The sequence below is a fragment of the Crocuta crocuta genome, unplaced genomic scaffold (assembly GCF_008692635.1).
Source record: "Crocuta crocuta isolate KB4526 unplaced genomic scaffold, BGI_CrCroc_1.0 scaffold101, whole genome shotgun sequence".
NCBI lineage: Eukaryota > Metazoa > Chordata > Mammalia > Carnivora > Hyaenidae > Crocuta > Crocuta crocuta.
The window spans coordinates 4,131,638-4,152,435 of NW_027527956.1; positions in this window are offsets into that span (position 1 = coordinate 4,131,638).

The following is a 20,798-nucleotide window of genomic DNA, read 5'->3' on the forward strand; positions in this document are numbered from 1 at the left end:
AAAACCCTAAAACTCTGAAAATGTCCTTAATTATTTTCACCGTATTGAATTCATTCCCCCAAGGAGGTAGAGCCTGTTCCTAAAACAGCAATTGTGAGCGCGCGCGCGCGCGCGCGCGCGCGCACACACACACACACACACACACACACACACAGAGAGAGAGAGCATGATCGTGAGAGAGAGAAAATGTTTTTGGCAACAGCTCACATTCACAGCTTTGTTTATACCCCTGACTAGAAGATGAAATTTGCATGCCGTGCCTTCTGACCCTGCGGCCCGAAAGGGAACATTGCCCGGAAAACTTTGCCCTAAGGGGTGCAGAAGGGAGTTTGTGCAAAGTCCAGAGTATGGTCCTACCGAGGGAGGAAGGCTTCAGGCAATCCTTTGTCACAAAATCGGTGGCTGTGAGAACGAGAAATCCCCTGGCATGTGATGACATAAGTGAATGCTGATACAAGGAAATCTAGACAGCCGCTGAGTCCTAAAATTAAATCTAGAAGAGCTTCATTAGTTCTTAATAAGACGGGACGGAACTGATCATAATCCATGTGTATTAATAAAGTAAAGTTTGAGAGCTGAATATAAGGTGGCCAAATGTGTGTGGCTGTTGGAAAGAGCTGAGAAGAAATCTTTACACTTAGAAACTCAAAGGTAAAGGATTATCAAAGAGGATTCTGAAAAACTGGGAGTAGCACGAATCAGGGTTGATAAATTCAGAGAATAAAGTTATTTTCTAGATAAAGAATAAAGGCTACTGAACAATTAAAAACTGACTAATAAGGGACGCCTCGGTGGCTCAGTCAGTTAAGTGTCCAACTTCAGCTCAGGTCATGATCTCACAGTCCGTGTGTTCAAGCCCCATGTTGGGCTCTGTGCTGACAGCTCAGAGCCTGGAGCTGCTTCGGATTCTGTGTCTCCCTCTCTCTCTGCTCTTCCCCTACTCATGCTCTGTCTCTGTCTCAAAAATAAATAAACATTAAAATAAAATTTCTAAATAGTTTAATGAGTCAACCAGAGAAAGACAAACACCATATAATTCACTCATACGTGGAATTTAAGAAGCCAAACAGATGAAAATAAGGGAAGGGAAAAAAAACAGAGAAGGAAGAAAACCACAAGAGACTCTCAACCAAAGAAAATGAACTGAGGGCTGATGGAAGGAGGTGGGTGGGGGATGGGCTAGATGGGGATGGGGATTAAGGAGAGCACTTGTGATGAGCACTGGGTGTTATATATCACTAAATTCTACTCCTGAAATTAATGCTACACTGTATGTTAATTAACTAGAATTTAAATACAAATTAAAAAATAGTTTAAAATCCTCGTTCACAAAGTTTGCGATGATACAGAATTTTCTACTTATAATATATGGAGTCTGAAACCTCCTAAAGCCAAGTACTTGCATTTTAATTGAGCAAATACATGTCTACTACTATTTACTAAATATGAGCCATGAGTCATATTTCACAGACATAGTGAAACTCTGTGCCTTTTATATTTTTCATGCTGCGTTTCATGCGTTTTGCATCTGGTTTCCATGGCAAACTAACCTCAAAGCAAGAGCCCACATGTATCATCCCTTTTACCTCTATCCCGCTTTCTCTTGTTTGCATATGATAGGTGTTCGTGAACGTTTATTAAATAAAAGACTGAAAACGATACTGGTAAACAATCCATTGGCACTGTTATAGTCACAGATACGGCTCATGTGCAATTTTGACTTAAGAAAAGGTGCAGCCGCTGCTGGCGGAGAAGCAGCCCACGACGCTCCAGATGGACAGGTGTTTGGGGAGCGCGGGGCAGACCCGGCCCCCTCGGGCCCCACGTGGCCTCCTGTCGCGCCCCACGTGACGTGCTCCCCATCTCTCGCCAGCCTCAGGTACAGCTCATCGCGGTACGGTGGGTCACACACAACTCGTGGCCTTTTAATAGGTGGCGGCTTTCCGCTGTTACACTCTTATCACTGTTCATTTGGCCAAGAGCTTCATTTCCTCGGGTTGACACTTAGAGGTTACCTTCCTGGAAAGCCACCTGCGCACAGTGTGCTCGCAGAACTGGGCCAAGTGCCTTCTGAAGTGGTTTTGTGGTTCCCGGTGCCTCTACTGTTGCTCTCATTTATCACCCTGAACGCAGTTTCCTGCTCACTGATGCGTCTCTTCCCCTGGCCCGTAAGCTTTTTGGCTGCATATTACATTCTGTTCGTAAGTATATTTCCAGAAACACAGGGCCTGACACTCAGGGGACAGACCCCTTGCATCGCCCATGCCCCTCGCCGTCTCCTCCCGTGCCTGTCTCCAACCTCAGAGACCACATACGCCAGACAGCCTTCTTTCCAGCCGCTTTCCCACCAGCACTGTGGGTATGTGGCCCAGTCCTACCCGAAAGGTTCCAAGGTGGCTAGAGGGGAAATTCTTCCTTATTCGTGGCATCAAATTTAAAAAAAACACCCTCCCTTCTCCATGGTGTTTTCCTGTCTGCGTGTGACACCTGGCGTTCTATGTCTCTTTTGTAACCAGCGGAGACCGATGTGTTAATGTAGCAGAAACAGACGCTCCCTGTGTCCCCAAACCACTCAAGCCCTTAGCCTTGCTCGGTTGCTGCCCCGACTCTGAGAACAGCCTGTTTCAGGACCATTGACAAAGTGAGATGATAATGTGGGTATTATTGGTTCAGTTCCTAATTGACCTACTGCAGCTCCTTTGACAGTGATCACAGAAGCCAGAACACTGTGTGGTGCATGCCCAGGGTTGTGAGAACAAAGTCAGTGTCAGTTACACCATTCCTGGGCCTGTGGGCTGACGCCAGTATTCCCTGCCGTGAAGCCCATCCACTGTGCAAGGCTCCATGAGCGAGCCCCAGGCACCTGCCAAACACCTACGCATCATCAAACCCTAGTAAACTCCAATGGTTTACTATACCCACAATGTGGCGGCCTGTCAGTGAGCTGGGCTGAGTGTAAGGCCTAGGGAAAAGTTGAATAAATGAAATTCAGGATGTATATCACTTAACACATATGCAACAGTTTTGCTTCTAAAATCCCACAGTGAAAGTTATAGGGATTGATAAATTTGTGCTTTTTAAGTTTGATGTCAATATACTCAATCCTATAGGGCTCTAGAGATGACCATGAAGGAAAATATTTCCTTATTTCTATATGTAGGTGATGTTCTAAACTCATTAGGCTTATTAGTACCTCTGAGGTATATATTGTTATTGTGATTTAATCCCCTTTAAAGATGCAAAAACTAAGTTACAGAGAGGTTGAGTAACTTGACCAAGTTCAGGCAGCTAGTAAGAGGCCAAGTGATAGTTCAAATCCAGTATATCTTGGATCCACTGCTGTTCCATCTCCCCTGAAAATCCTAAAGATACAAGAAAGATGTAAGAATATGTAATTGAACAGCAGAAAGAATATTCTTAAAAATGAAAGACATAAACTATCAATTCCTGGGCATGTTCATGCGAGGACCAGAAAATCCAACTGACTGAGATGGAAGACACATTTTCCACCTTGTAAAAAAAGCTAACTGAAGGACTATCTGAAATACCATTCAAACATAATGTTCTTTTGGTCATGACAAACCCAGGTGAGGATGTTACTAGAGAAGGCAATATGCCAATGACGAGGGGACAGCAGGACTGGGCCTCCACTAGTTTATGTCTGTGGTTTTATGTGTGACCTGGTTTATGTGCCCATCACTCTATAAGCACTCAAATAGATCTGACTGATCCACCGGTACAGGTAGGTGTCCCCTCCCATCACCAGCCCCCGTGTTCCTTCCTCTAAATAAATGTGCAATCACAGAAGACAACATTCCCAGGTAAAGAAGGTCAATTTGTGATCAAGGGTCAAGAGTCTACAGGCACCTGAGTGGTGCAGTCGGTAAGCATCCAACTCTTGATTTTGGATCATGAGATGGAGTCCCGTGTGGAACTCCATGCTGAAAGTGGGGCCTGCGTGGGATTCCCTCTCTCTCTCTCTCTTTCTGTCTGTCCTGTGCTCACACACTCTATCTCTCTCTCAAAATACTACTACTACTACTACTTACTACTACTAATAATAATAGTAAAGAGACCCTTAACGTATAGTTTAAAAACCAGGATTCTTCCTGATGATGTGCGTTAGGATGCACCAGCAGTTGTAACGGAGCAATAATCAGCATGTTAGCAACAAATTGGTGTTCAACAATCGGATTTTCATCAGGACAAGTAGGGCAGGGTTCTAAGGCAGTACAACAAGTTCAGTAGTACAACGATCTGGTAAACGGGGAAATGGATCATGCTATACTGGGGCTTGACATGCTTCCAAACACATTAAACCATTTTTGTGCCACCAAGATTGCCCTGTGGCTTGATACCTTTGGGCAGCGGTCACGTTATGTACTTGACCGCTGCTGCAGGAACTCAAGGAGGCAATATATATTTAAGACATCTGTGAATGGCCAGGTGCCACGTGGTTGTTTGGTAATACGACGCTCATTGTAGAAGTAAGGAATCAGCCTGAGTGTAATTATGACCTGAGATACAACGGGCTGTACTAAAGGGAATTCCTAGTGTCCATGAAAAGCATCAATGTATTATTAAAGCATCTCCTACTGATGTTATTATACAAAGAAGAGGTTCTTGAGCAGTTGCTGGGCCCGGTGGTTGACAGGGTTAGAATCTGATGTATTTGCTAACACATGGACATTGCCTCAGTACCAGTTGCTAATGTGCACTTTTGAATTTGGAGTTCCTGAAGAACTCGGGCTGCTGATGGGTAAACTGTCCTTTTTAGAAAATGTGCTAAAAGTGTCAGCTGGAAACTCCCATCTGTCTAAGCAGAGGGCTGGTTTGGAGCACCGCCCAGTGAATGGGCGCCGAGGCTGTGGCTGGAGCCGCTGTCGACCTACGGCCAAACATTGGAAGCTCACACATTAGACCCTGAATCTGAATGACAGTGTAATCTGACTTTCCTGACCATGTTAGGCTACGTGAAAAAGTAAACTACAAAAAAATATAGTCAAAATGCCAGGCATCGGAATAATCTTGTAGTTTTAAATATGCATTCATTGCCACTGCTGGTTCATTATTTGAGACACATTTACTAGATGCCTTACAGCTGCTGGAGACTCTTGGAAACTCAGCAGCAGTGGCCAAGAGGGACAAAATCCTCACCAGCAAGGGGCTTAGCTCCTACAGCGTCAGCCAGAAGACAGCCACCTGAGGAACATGTGTGTGATCCGTGCCCAGAAGGCCATGAGTCAGTGCCCCGGGGAGAGAGAAAGCCCCTCAGATGCTGTGTCTGCGCTGAGGCCTGAAGGATGAAAAGCAAGGAGAAAAGTACCTGGGCAGAATGAAGACGCAGCACACAGACTGGATGCAGGGACAGGTCTCTGTGAGGATGACCTGGTGGAGGAGGGAAGGTGTCCAGAAATTGCAGGGGAAGGGGTGGGGGAGGGGACCAGACTCTGCAGGTTGCTCCGAAAAGCACCAGATTTGGGGCGCCTGGGTGGCTTAGTCGGTTAAGCGTCCGACTTTCACTTAGGTCATGATCTCGTGGTTCGTGGGTTCGAGCCCCGCGTCGGGCTCTGTGCTGACTGCCAGCTCGGAGCCTGGAGCCTGTTTCAGTCTGTGACTCCCTCTCTCTCTGACCCTCCCCTGCTCACGCTGTCTCTCTCTCTCTCTCCTAGAAATAAATAAAACATTAGAAAAGCACCAGATTTTATCGCAAGTATGACAAGACGTTGAAGAGTTATGCAGGAAATTAACTCATTCGAAATTTGAAAGCATAGTTTTAGCATTGCATTTCCATGATCTGTATTTGCGTCAGAACTGCAGGAGGAGATGTACCCTTGCTTCTCTTCCGTATGTGAGCACCAAGGCTCAGAGAGGTCCTGTGCTGGCTCTCCCTGGAGGTTCAGCTGCCCAGAGAGAGAGGCTGCGAGCCGAGATCTCCCCATCCGGGGCTCCTGGCCGGTTTCTGTCCACCGCACCCACCTCCTTCATGTCTGCCAGTAACCTAGTTATGTGCAGCAAAATCAAAGGTCAACAGGAACATTTTTTAAAATGTCCATATACCTAAAATTGTTTCAGATTGGACTTGCGGCATCAGGTTGAGCTGATAAGAAATGAAAAAGCACTTACAGATTTACTCTAAAATCTGACGAAAGAAAAAGGTTTGATCTAATTGACGAGGTTGCATGTGACCAGGCTAACAAGGCTATATTCAAACATTCTTCTTTAAATCATTTCTTTCTGTAGGCAGGAAATCTTCTGTCTGGAGCAACCCAACCTTGGCTGGCAGCCTCCTCAGTGGGCTAGTTTGTGCTCAAGGTCACTACCCCTCCTTTCAAGGGCACTCCAGACATCATGCCCCTCTTGCTCCTTATACCCACAACATCTACCACAGTGCATGCCGTGGGAAAAAAATCCACAATAAATATTTTTGTAATTAATGGCCTTGCTCTCGACACATCAAGAACACAAGGCTATAAGCACTCAACGTGTTCAGACAGAGTTAGGAATTGCTAAAGTGTTATCCCTCAAAAAGGAAATAATTGAGAAAAGAGAAATTAGAAAAGCCTGCCCTAAAACATCCTAAGCATTTAATACATCTCATAATGAAGAAAGAAAGAAGCCTTTATTTCCAGTGGTCCAGATGTCTTGATACTTTGTCCATCCTCTGGCTAAAAACGACTAAAACTGTTCGGATCAAACAGAAAATCAGGTAAGAACCCTTAACCTTCTGTCAAGAAAGAAGGAATAGTAAGAATCTCCAAAGAAAAAATAGAAAGGAATTTATGACTCCCTAGAGGTAGACACAGCATGGAAGCCAGGCGTGGCATTACCAGCTTCCTGGTAATTCTCAACAAGAGTCACCCTGACCATGTCATGGATGATCCAAAGCACCCAACCCCCCAGTGCTGGTGTTCTCGACACCCCTTGCCTCTCACTGTGGGGTTTCTATTCTTTCCCATGGCAGCATTCATCTTTCAACATGTAACTGGGAGCAAAAACTCAAACTGTAGAACACATGAAATAGAATTCCATTTATATACAATTCAACACAAATAAAAATGTATAGACTCATTACATATGTAGTGGCATAACAAAAGGGGGGTCTTGATAAAAACCACATTCAGGAACATAGTTAAGGAGATGGATCCCGTAGATTAACAGTAATGGAAAACACGGCGATTTTTCTAAATTAGGGGGTAGATATATGGATCCCAGTTATATGATTATTTTTATTCTATTACACATAATCTAACCGTTTAATGGTAAATGGATTCTAGAAAAAGCTATAGCTTTAAATGGGCACATTCTATAAATCAAATTCTGGACTACAAACATTTGTAGTTCTTATTTTATTTAATCCAGGTAACAAAGCCCTACAGACCACTGCTACTATTCCCATTTTTTACAGATTCTCCAGCTCATGTGTCCCCAGTGACCAGGGCTGGGACGAGAAGCCTCATTCCATACCCCAGCTTGGAGGCTGGTACTCAAGGGGAGCCCTGTCTGAGGCGCACCTCAGGATGGGAATGGACCAAGCACACAGTTCATCTTGTATTTAAACATTTCTAGAACTGATACATAAATTCAGCAAAGTCGCAGGATATAAAATCAAAATACAGAAGTTGGTTCCATTTCTGTACACCAATAATGAAGCAGCAGAAAGAGAAATCAAGGAATCAATCCCATTTACAGTTGCACTGAAAACCATAAAATACCTAGGAATAAACTTAACTCAAGAGGTAAAAGATTTGTATGCTGAAAACTGTAGAAAGCATATGAAAAAAAAATTGAAGAAGACACAAAGAAATGGAAAAACACTCCATGCTCATGGATTGGAACAAATGTTGTTAAAATGTTGATATTACTCGAAGCAATCTACACATTCAATGCAATCCCTATTAAAATAACACCAGCATTCTTCACAGAGCTAGGACAAACAATTCTAAAACTCGTGCGGAACCAGAAAGGATGCGAGATAGCAAACGTAATGTTGGAAAAGAAAACCAAAACCGGAGGCATCACAGTTCCAGACTTCAAGCTATACTGCAGTATGACAATATGGTACTGGCACAAAAACAGACACATAGATCAATGGAACAGAATAAAGAACCCAGGAACGGATCCACAAATATACAGCCAACTAATCTTCGACAAAGCAGGAAAGAGTATCCAGTGGAAAAAAGATAGTCTCTTTAGCAAATGGTGTTGGGAAAACTTGACAGCAACATGCAGAAGAATGAACCTGGACCACTTTCTTAGACCATACACAAAAATAAACTCAAAATGGATGAAAAGACCTCAATATAAGACAAGAAACCATCAAAATCCTAGAGGAGAAAACAGGCAACAACCTCTTTGACCTCAGCCACAGCAACTTCTTACTAGACATGTCTCCAGAGGGAAGAGAAAGAAAAGCAAATTGAACTATTGGGACTTCATCAAGACAAAAATCTTCTGCACAGCAAAGGAAACAACCAACAAAACTAAAAGGCAGCTGACAGAATAGGAAAAGATATTTGCAAATGACATATCTGATAAAGGGTTAGTATCCAAAATATATAAGGAACCTAAAAAACTCAACACCTGAAAAAAAAAAGTAATCAAAGTGAAGAAATGGTCAAGACATGAACAGACACTTTTTGAAAGAAGACATCCAGGTGGTTCACAGACACATGGAAAGATGCTCAACATTGCTCATCATCAGAGAAATACTAATCAAAACCACACTGAGATACCACCTCACACCTGTCAGAATGACAGAAATTAACAACTCGGGCAACAACAGATGTTGGCATGCAGAGAAAGGGGAACCCTTTTGCACTGCTGGTAGGAACGCAAACTGGTGCAACCACTCTGGAAAAGAGTGGAAGTTCCTCAAAAAATTAAAAATAGAGCTACCCTACGACCCAGCAATTGTACTACTAGGTATTTATCCAAAGGATACAAAAATCTTGATTTAAAGGGGCATATGCACCCCAATGTTTACAGCAGCACTACCAACAATAGCCAAATTATGGAAAGAGCCCCAAGTCTTTTGACTGACAGATGGATAAAGAAGATGTGGTATATATGTATATACATATATATATGTACATATATATACACACACAATGGAATATTATTTAGCAATCAAAGAGAATGAAATCTTGCCATTTGCAACAAGGTGGATAGAACTAGAGTGTATTATGCTAAGTAAAATGAGTCAGTTCGAGAAAGATAAATATCATACGATTTCACTTGTGTGTGGAATTTAAGAAACACTGGGGAAGGGAAGGAAAAACAAGATAAAAATAGAGAGGGAGGCAAACCTTAAGAGACTCTTAAATACAGAGAAAAACTGAGGGTTGCTGGAGGGGTGTTGGATGGGGTGATCGACTAAATGCGTGATGGGCATTAAGGAGGGCACTTGTTGGGATGACCATTAGGTGTTATACGTAAGTGATGAATCACTAAATTCCACTTCTGAAACCATTATTACACAATATGTTAACCAATTTGTGTTTAATTAAATTAAAAAAATAAAACACAACAGTGAAACCACAGGACTGTGCTTCTTCAGACTTCTCGTGATGTTCTATCTAAGACACCGATAAGCCAGGGGAAACAGAACGAAACTTCCAGTATCCTGATTTTTTAAAAACTGCTTAGATGACTGGTTCAGTTCATCCACAGAGGGGAATGCAATTAGACTCCCTTCTCTAGAATGACATTCTCGGCACAGATGTGTCATTTTCCCAGGAAGAAAACAAAAGTTCCTGCAACCGAGATGTAAACCGTTAAGAGATCGAACAAATGAAGAAAATCATCTTTCAGTACTCAGTATCCAAAGCAGTTAGCATAATTAGTTTTTCTTCGTGTTACCTTTAAGCGAATTTGCTTTCAAGCTACTTCCTGTTCTGTTCTCCATCACAGAGTGACAGCCCTCATGTATTCATTCATGGGTTCATTTCTTCCACGGAGACGGATTTAGTCATCATTTGCTTGGGCTTGCAAGGCATTCTTGTCTCATGACAGAGCAAGTGCATTTTCAGAACCAGTTATCCCATTTGTCAACAACTCAGGAAGTATGATCTTAAAATATTATTTTCAGTAAATGTTTTTGAAAACCCATATGCCGAAAAGGAAGGAAAGCTTAAGAAAAGCGTGTGCTTTCCAGCACAGTATTTTAACTGTCATGGATTATGCTATTTATAATGAAAAGCTTCCGTGGAATGGAATGGAGGCTGCCATGGAAGGCTCCAAGCACCTGCTCTCACCTGCTCATGAAGGTCAAATGAGTCCGTCAGCCAGGCCATCTTTGTTATACTCCAGCTGTCGTAATTATCATGGGAAGGATGCTCAATTTAAAAATCAGGATACCTCGAATTCAAGTCATGATCTCTTGCTTGCCCGCTCAGAAAATTATCCAGAATTTCTGTTTCCGTACCTGTTTGTGAGGGATCAAAGTACCTACCTGACAAGGTTTACGAAGACTAAAGTTATACATTTTACACGGGTGCCCACTGAAATGTAAAAAGATATGTAGGAAACATAAAGTATTACCTGGACAAGGTTGTAGCCAAAGTAGGTGGAAGAGAAAAATTGAAAATCATTACCTCTGACTTGTACAGTGGTCAAGAAACTGTGAACACTATGAAAACAAAAGCTGAAGTTTAAAACATAGGCATATCAAGAAATTATAGACAGATAGGATTTGCAAGGACATTACAAAGGGTAATAAAATCCAGGTGCCAATTGCCAACTTCTCACAGGAGAGACCGCAGGCATACTCAGCATTATCCTGAGGAAAATAATGGTTTGCCAAGCCAAATTCAGCTGTTTTGCACAATGACTGCTGTACTGATTTAAACTGGAGATTGTTTCAAACACGGCCTCCAGAGAGAATAGTAATACTGTGCTGGTTTAAGTCCAGAAACACACACACACACACAAATGCAATTTTTTGCAATTATACATACTTTTAAAATCTCTGGATTTCATAATAGCAGAGAGAATCAGCCCTATTCAGTAGCTACTTATAAGTGGAAAGACCCTTTTCTGTACTCAGAGGGAGCAAAGGAAGGCAGAGGGTTTCCACTGTGAGCATGAACGCTAATGTGTGTGGTGATACGTTCCAACTTTGATGGAAAACCAAGATGGCCTCATTCTACATTCCAGTGATTAGAAGAAAATTAACTTTTTTGAGCAAAATTTTATTGAGATAATCGTAAATTTACATGCAACTTTAAGAAACCACACAAAAAAGGGGTCTATGTACATTTTACTCAGTCTTCCCCAATATTAACCTTTATGAAAAAAACTATCATAAGCAAGATACTTACATTGAGAAAATTTACCACCTCCTTCATCTTTCTCATTTTATTTGTATGTATGTGTGTGTGTCTGTGTGCATGTGTTTAGTTCTATTGAACTTTAACAACTATGTAGGTTTCTATATCTTTTCTACAGAAAAATTTAGAAATGCCATTTTTTAGTAGGCAAAACTATTTTTCTCCAGAAGTAATCTCTGCTCTTTTTCTGAAACTAAGAGCCTCTAGTCTCTATACTCATTCCATGATTCTTCTATGCAAAATCACTATTATTTACAATCTTTCCTGACCTTACGTGGAGACTGAATTTTTAGAAAGTTGATTGTAAATAACCACTTTAAGAAAAAAATTTTTTTGACAGAAATGTGAACACTGAGGACCTGCGGTAGGCCTAATTCTAAGACCCCTCAGACCCCAAGATTTTGGCTCCTAGTATCCACACACCTCAGAGAAATTAATTATCCATGGGGGTGCTGCTCTGAAGAGATTTTACACATGTAGTTAAGATCCCAGATCAATTTATCTTAAGGTACAGTTTGAAAATCCAAGTAATCCTGACCGAATTGCAAATCAGTTGTTTTGCAAATGAAAGTTCTTCAACTAATTGGCTGTGTGGAAGTAGATGGAACAGGAAAAAGCAGAATAAGAAAAAAGAATAAGAAAAACTTGTACACAGTTGAGTAAAGCCTGATGAGATAACAGAATTCTCAAGATAATAGTTCTCAAGTATATCCATTTTGTGAAGTTCTAGAATCTTTATGTGCCCAAAATAAACCGCAGAGAGAGAAAAGAGAGAATCTAGAATTTTTATGACCTTCAAAAGAGTGTATCCCTAAGTGACAGGAGAAAACACGGAATCTAATTCTTGCTGCACATAGAGCCAGTACGACTGATGGTAACGATTTCAATCATTTCGTTAGTTAGCCCCAAGTCTATGCCGAGATCATAAACACAACTGAACCAATTTTCCTGAGAGGATCAGACCTTACTTGCTGTCTCTGATCCTCACTTTTCCCTTATTGGAATCTAGCTTTCACCCTTAAGGCATCACTGTGATAACTCTGTGAGCAGTTAACACTCCTAGTCACCCTACACGATTCAAGGCACATCTTCCTCTCGAAATGCCCCTCCGCTGTATTTGATTTGATGTCTTTCTGAAATGTTCTGACCTCCTTGAGTTCTGCTCTCCTCCTACCCAGTGTCTACTTCTTGGTCTCCTTTGTAGGTTCTTTGAGGCTTCTTGTTCCTTTGCTGGAGGTGTTTCCCGTATCCTGCCCCCTCCAATCACCAGACTCCAAAATAGCCCTGATGTTAATCTCATGATCTCAGCCTGTTTGCTGGTGTAGGCCTGTCATGTGACCAGTCTCCCCCAGCTACTGTCAGTTCACTGTACAATCCCTCCCTGCTTCTAATCATTTACCCATCTCTCTGCTTAAACAGGAAAGTAATTCAATGCCACCATAGGATTATTTGTAGAGGTTTTGTGACCATCACTTCGGAGATCCTTTATTTTTCTTACTTCCAAGCTCTTGAGCATGTTCTAGCCATAGCTGGGTCTGCCAGGAAGTCTGACTTCTCCAAGAATGGGATTGGTGGTAATGAAAAATGAGCTGTTGAGAATCAGAAATACCTTGAATAGAAAATTACTTTGTTTCCCGATGTGGACAAAATAAGCTTAATGGTCTCTGAAAACACCAAATAAAAGGGAAATAATTGCTTCATCTTGTTGAGGGTACTGATCTCTGAAATTGGATAAAATAAAACCGAGAAATCAGCTTGTTTTACTATCATCATCATGTGGAAAATTAACAGAAGAATACCGACAAAAGAATGAAACACTCATAATCGATGGAAGCCAACCTGTTTCCCTCAGACACTAATATTCTTTGTACTTACGTTAATATTAATAATATTTTTAAGTGATGTTAACTCCACTATATCTGTGAACTACTTATCATATCCCATTGAACTATTGATTACAGCAGTGAAAATGAGAAAAAAAATTTTAAGACTGCAATTATATCCTTCTGCAATGAATAGGTTTAATTATAATGAACTCAAAATAAATTATTTGTTATATTACAATTCAATTGTGGGTCTGCTTGACAGTAAATCAACTTACCATTGACACTGATAAGGAAAAATGCTTTATACCACTTGAGTTAATATCTTTAATGTTAGTAGTTAATATACCGGGAAATTTTTGAAAATACAAACTAGAAGTGGCAGGCAACTTCAAAAAAAAAAAAGCAAAATAACAAAAATCTCTACAGGTTAACAAGAAAAAGTGGCCAACTTATCATGTGACTTAGTATTTCATTGACTAAACACAATGTTCTTTTACTAAGCGATAGAAGGTCAGATTGCATTATCTACATTAGTTTTCTATCCTCATCTTCGAAACAAGTGTAAAAGCACTTTCTGAGAGGGAAGTATGTCTTCTCTTTATTTTTATGGCCCAACCGTATTCGCTACAATAATATTTAGCACAATGCTTCAGGCATTGACTAGTTCGCTCACTAGTAAAAACCAAAATTAGACTTCGCTTTGTATTTTCTGAGTTTTATACCCAGAAAGGCCTCCTGAGTGTAGCTCAAATAAACCCTTAAAATGTTTAATGAGAACAAATTAGTTTTACAAATGCACATACAGATTGAACATAAAATCAACTGTCTTTGGGGACATCATTTCCACAGACACATAATTAATTATACCCATGAAATACAATATAAATAATGCACATTCACATTTTTCCCATTTTGAAATGAACATGCAGACACATTTGATTCATTCTACCTGACAACCCAGAACCATCCAATCAAATATAAGCTTTTTATTACAGGGAAATCAAGTCTCTAATTAAGGTTGGCATTCCACCCATCATCTTCCTATCATTACCATTGCAGCTTGTGCTTCTGACAGCCTCAAAAAAAGAAGCTGGATAGGAAAAAACTAATATGGATAAAAATGACCACGTTTTGAAAAAGAAGAATTTCTGTAGTAAAAGTGTGATTAAAGCAAAAACATTCTAAAAATTATATAAATTTCAACAAACATATATGGGTAGCCACAAGCAACTTGAAATCTTTAAAAAATAAATTTGTACTTCTCTGAACCCAAACACAATGGGCAGAGCCAGTTATCTGATATAATTATTATTTTATGAAACAACTTCCCAGCCTCTGTTTTCCCAGCTTAAGCCTCTCTCCTGAATTTCCAGTTACTTCTAGTGCTCTTCCAATTACCCCCAACTCCTTAATTTATGTATTTTTGACATCTACAGTTCAGTAGGTTAAAACTGAAATCACCCAGGACTCTCCACAGTCAAGAAATGGCATCACCTTACCTTCTTCCCACACAGGTACTCTTGAAACTTTAAAGTCCTCTGTAATCCATCCACTCAGTTGCCAACCTGAGGATATTTCACTTCTGCCATATTGTTTTTTGTTTGTTCTCCTCCATCTGCGTCCACCGACATTGCCCTAATCTGTGTCCTTACCATCTTTTCTCTGGACTGGCAATGGCTTCCTAACAACTGAAGATGGAGATGAAACTCCCCCACCTGACCCTACTATAATCTCAGCGTAAAACACCATCAGTGAGGTTAGACCTTCACTTAATACTGTTGATTCTTCCCTTGCCCTGAGGAAAAGCTTCCCAAAATTGTCTTGTGTGTGCAAAATCAGGCTAACAGATATTTAATGAAAAATGAGGGAGGGCTTGGGCTCTGTGGTCATACATTTTAGAAGACCATCCTGACAAACTAGTCCTCTTTGTTACAGATCTTAGGAGCTTCAATATGAGATTGAGCACCAGCAGTCTTCTAGAAGGAAGAAATAAGGATCAGTGGTTCCTAAACTTTATTTGACCACCAAAGCCATTTTCTTCAAGTAGACTTACAAGTGTTTAATGGAACACATTTTGGAATAGGTTGGCTTCAAGATTTATTCTAAGCTCTTCAATTTAAAATGTCTCCCTGTAGTCACAGATCTAGACCCATTCAAGTAGAATTCTAGACCCATTCAAGATGAATCTAGAAGAAAGACAGGAGGATTTCAACAGAGAAGTTTAGGGAAGGAAACATTGCAGAGATAAAAGTAAGGATTTAGAGATAACGAAGTATGCCTGTCTTAAGGAAGTAGTAATTGTCAGCAAGGGTGTTCACTACATTTGTGCCTGATTTTTAGATTGTAGATTTTTTTTTTTTAATCACAGAACACTGGAGTAGGACTTTGGAGGAAACTAAGGACCTGGGTCAATTCTTCTAAGCTAAATAGAATATCTGCCCCTTTGAGGCAGTTTCCCGCCACTAGTTCAAGTACAAACTTTGAGCTAACTCAGATAAATATGGGATTTTACCTTTAGAATGACATGGAAACTTGTTCACGAGATGGAATAGGAATAGATACTGCACTGTGACACATCAAAATATAGAGGACAATTTTAATACATGTGCAACTGGCATCCCTTGCCCTCTACTTCTGATCTTTATCCATTTTGACCCAACCCAATCCCAATCTGAGGAGTGTGCTTGGTACTGGGGATCAGGCATGGCTGAACGTGTTCCCACATTCCTTGGTTCATGATGTATCTAAAATAGTCAAAGTCATAGAAACAAAATGGAAGGGTGGTTACCAGGGTCTTGGGGAGGGGAAAATGGAGAGTTTTTCTGTTCCACAAGGTCAGTTCTAGACATCTGCTCTAGTTAGTGCTGTATTGTGCACTTAAAATTTCATGAAGAGGATAAATCTCCTATTAAGTGTTCTTACCACAATAAAATCACATAAAACTAAAAAGCTGAAATAATTTATTGCATTTAAATTCAAAACCTCTCCACAGCCAAGTGACAGAGTCACTTACCTCAAATTACCGGTCAAAAAGCAGTAGCTTCACAATATCAGTTGCTCTTAGCTCTTCCATCTCTCGTTCTGTCCTGGGGACAGTCACGATGGCAGTTAAGACTGAAGGCCTCCCGTGTGCCAGGCACTATGGCTCACTCAGCACATACATTATCTCATTCAATCTTCTCACTGAGGTTACTTCGCAAAGAAGGGCTGAAGCACAGGGTGGTTGCAGACTTGGCCTGGGGTCCTGTACGTCGTGAGTGCTGGAGCTAAGACTGAACCAGACTGACTCTAGGGCTTGTACCTTCTCCGATGAGGAAACAATCTTTCTGTCTGTGTCTTGAGTGATCATTCCACATATCTGACCCAATTGTCCAATAATAAAATAGGGTTTATTTTGCCCACACAGGACATCACTTATAAATGTTCTCGGGGTGATGGAAAGGCAGAGTCTAGTGATAATGAAAGATGCGGCCAGGCATAACCGCCAGCTCTGGTGCCATGGCTCCACTTCAGATATCCGGTCACGATTCAGGCCAGCGTACATATGTGATGAGCTGGGGACAATGTCTGTAGCAACTGTCTGCACACTAATCCCACTTACTAATTCTTTTGCAATTTCCTAAGAGGTAGAAATGTCAGATTTGATTCCCACAGTAGCTGATTAGCTCTCCATCTGGAAAAACAGAAATAGAGTCAATATTTTTTCTCTAAGGTAGAGATTCATTTAAAGTAACCACTCTGAGTGCCCTTTATCTCTATGTTTCTGGCTGAACAGCTGCTGTAAGTCATGGTCTCAAACTCGTTAATTCTGATTTCATCAGAGCAGGAGAAACACTGGAAACAAAGAGGAATCAGGGAGGAAGGCAGGGCGGGATTGTTCACTATGCAACACACAAATTCAGTGAAATTCTTAAGGTCAAGGGCAGCCTTCAGAGGGACTGAAGACCTGTAATATCAATGATTCAACATGCAAGTGTTTGGTTGTGTTGGGAGCAAGTTACCTGAGGTCCTATCTCACCTCACTGTCTGGCTTCGGGATATTCCAGGAGACTACTCTGAGGACACACTCCTCTTAAATGTTATTCCACTTTTTTTGCTTTCTTCTAAACAAAGATAGGTTAAACTAACATTCTGGGAGAGGCAAATAACATGTTTGCATACATAGCAGATAAATATCTGCACATTTAGAATGTTCTTAACACATAAATGTTTAGAAAATTAAAGAGCAAACATTTAGGAAAAGTAGCTTGAAACCAGACAAAGCTTCGAGCAAGGTCAACACATTAGCGTCCCTATAATGCCATGTGTTTAATAGACGAGATGGTTGATGCAGCTTTTTGGTCATTCTGGAGCCTTCCACTTGTCTTCCTTATCTGCCAACGGGGACAGGTCTGCTTCGGTACATTGCTGCCATTTCCAGATGCCTGGTGGTGTCTGCATAATGGCTGAGTGTCTTTCGTGAGGAAACCGTTGTGAGGCCAACCCCTCAGCACACCGAAGGGCTGTTATTCAGTCAGTGCCCCGATTAGGACGTGGCCAGTCAAGCGAGGCTGGCATTTATGGTTGTGGAGCACAATAAAGCCCAAGTTTTTAACCTTGCTTATCCAAATGCCCAGATTTCTTTTTGATGAGGTGGTAAGGGAGTATCCTTGATTTCATTTAGCCGTGATTAAGGCCTTTGGCAAACTGCTGGACGTTAGCACATCAAACAGTTATGAGAAAGACGGAATGACAATTTCCTCATCACTGGCTGTAGTTTCAAATTCCCAGTGGTGTCTATTTTTCTCCATCAGACTTCATAAGCTTCATTACTTTAGACCTTTCACTATTGTCTGAGATAGAAGGCTAATGTAGCTCCTCAGGCCACATTAAGACTTATTTTAAATGCCTGTTGTTAGAAGGCATGTATCACTATTATAGTAGCCCATTCACATCACTATTGTTAAGTTTGAGGCAAAGCTTCTATTTAAAGCACAGAACAAAACACTGTCCTAGTGCAGGTCGCCATAGCAGAATACCATTGACTGCCTTGCTTATAAACCACAGAAATTTATTTCCTGAAGTCCTGGAGCTGGAAGTCCAAGATCAGCATGCAGCATGGTGATTTCTGGCAAAAACTCTTCCACTTTCTCCTCATGTCCACCCGGCAGAGAGGGAGGAAGCAAGCTCTTTGGTAACCAATCCTAAATACCTCTAACACCTCCTAATACCATCCCAGGGAGGGGCAGGGTCTCAGCGCATGAACTGGTGGGGTAAGCACACATTCAGTCCATGACAGTCATACAAAAGTGTCCAACTGTAAATTGGTTCAGACAGATTCTTTAAATTCTGGGATTACTGGATGTAATTACAGCTGGTGTTAGGATACTAAGAAGGGGAACGAGTATTAAATGTAGAAATGTAAGATGAATAACTGAGCTAACTAGGATCTGTCTGCTTTTTATCATCACCGTGAACTGAACATTCTAAACAAGGCCAGTGATAAAATATAGTCCCCCAAAGGGAGGAGATATTTTGTTGCCCCAAGTTCCAAACGGTCACTGTGATCACTAGTGAATTTTAATAACATACATGAAAGCTACAAATGAACCCATTTTTCTCACTCTTCTTTAACAGACATCATGGTCTACACGGAAGCCATGTTTGGGGAATTCCCAGCTATACGGTTATTCCGTGACATTGGGGCATTGGAGTTGCAACTCTGAACTGTGCGGCTTGCTTCGGACGCGGTCGTGTGTTCTCTATTCTGCAGAAGCTGCACTGAAACGATGTCTATGAAAAGACAAATAACACAGTAATGGTAAAGACTAAGAAAATGAATTGACTTACTTCATTTTTGTCATTTTATGCGACCATTTGGAGGCTTTTTTTTTTCCATTTGTGTTTAAATTTTAATACCGTGAAGTAGTTTCCAGTGTGAGGTATAATGTTTTTGTTTAGTAAGAGCAAATGTTGGTATAAGCAGAAAACATTCAGAGAAGATGTTACCGGATTTGAATATTGACTTTAAAATGGAGAGTGAGTCTTCCTTTATAATTGTTAATCTTTGTGTTAAAACTAAATAATGAACCAAGGGGCGCCTGGGTGGCTCAGTCGATTAAGCATCAGACCTGGGCTCAGATTATGATCTCACAGCTCGTGATTTCAAGTCCCACATTGGGCTCCGTGCTGACAGCCCAATGTCTCCCTTTGTGTCTCCCTCTGTGTCTCTCTTCTGTGTCTCCCTCTCTCTCTCTCTCTCTCTCTCTGCCCCTGCCTTGCTCAGACTCTGTCTCCCTCTCTCTCTCAAAAATAAATAAACATTAAAAAATAAATAAATATAACTAAAGAATGAACTTAAAAAAGGAAATATTTCTTCAGTGTGACCATGTGGTAAATGTCTAAATGGTTGTGTAGAGAAGCACCTGTTAGAAAGAGATCTGCTCAGGTGTCAAATTCAAATATACTGGGTATGCCATTGTCTTCAGTGTTTTTCCAATTATTGAGTTTGACAAGGTGAATCTTTTTCACTGCAGGGAAAACCTGAAGCTCCGTTCTAGCTAATACTGATTGCGGCAAATTAACCAAAAGGTATGGGGTGTCTTTGTGCTGATGAAATTTGACACTGCATTTCCAAACTGATTTCCGCAAACATGACATGTCCCCATAGCAGGAAGACCTCATGGCAATGAAGCCATTTTGTGATCTGGGAAGTGGCATCTTGTCTCTTATCTTCTATCTAAAACACTGTTGCAATGTGAAGCAAGTGAGGCTCAAGTAAGCACTGTTAGAGCTCACCAAGGGTGACTTTCTAGGCAATGTGCAAATTGGAGAATTTGCAAATCCTGGAGAATGACCATCCAGATCTCCGTCCATAAACCAGGGACAGTGACACTTCTCCCTGCTCTGCTTGCAACTGTGGCCAGGGGCTTGTGCACAAATTTTTCTAAACTAACTTTGGGCCTTTAAAACTAGACATGCTTTTGACTAAGTATCGAACGGCATAGCTTAGGAAAAACAGTTTCTTAGAATGATGTGAATGTGAAAGCAGTGTGATTCCTCACTCCTTTGGTTATCCAAATGATTGGAATGACTTGGAATTAGTAAAGTAAGATTTTATTTCTGGAGAGATGAAGAGTTTAAAATGAATTTTTAATCTGGTAAAGATTAAAACACATTAAAATACATTTCACCCTTGATCTGTTACTCCAATGCCACACACTCTTTCTGGGACATATTCTCACAGTTTTTGTTACCAACTGTATGCCAGTGACTCTTAAATCTTTATCTCCAACCTTCACCTGTCCACCGAATCCTAGACACACACACACACACACACACACACACACACACACACACACACACACACCTGCAAAACATCTCCTGGCTAGCTAAGGACACTCAAAGTCAGCCAGAACTATTTTATTATCTTTCCTCTGTATTCATTCTTCTAGTGTTTTCTTTTTTTAAGCTTATTTATTTTGAAAGAGAAAGCAAGGGAGGAACAGAGAGAGAGGAAGAGAGGGAGAGAGAGAGAATCCCAAGCAGATTTTGCGCTGTCAGCACAGAGCCCAACGCGGGGCTCAAACTCATGAACCATGAGATCATGACCTGAGCTGAAACCGAGAGTTGAACTCTTAACCAACTGAGCCATCCAAGCACC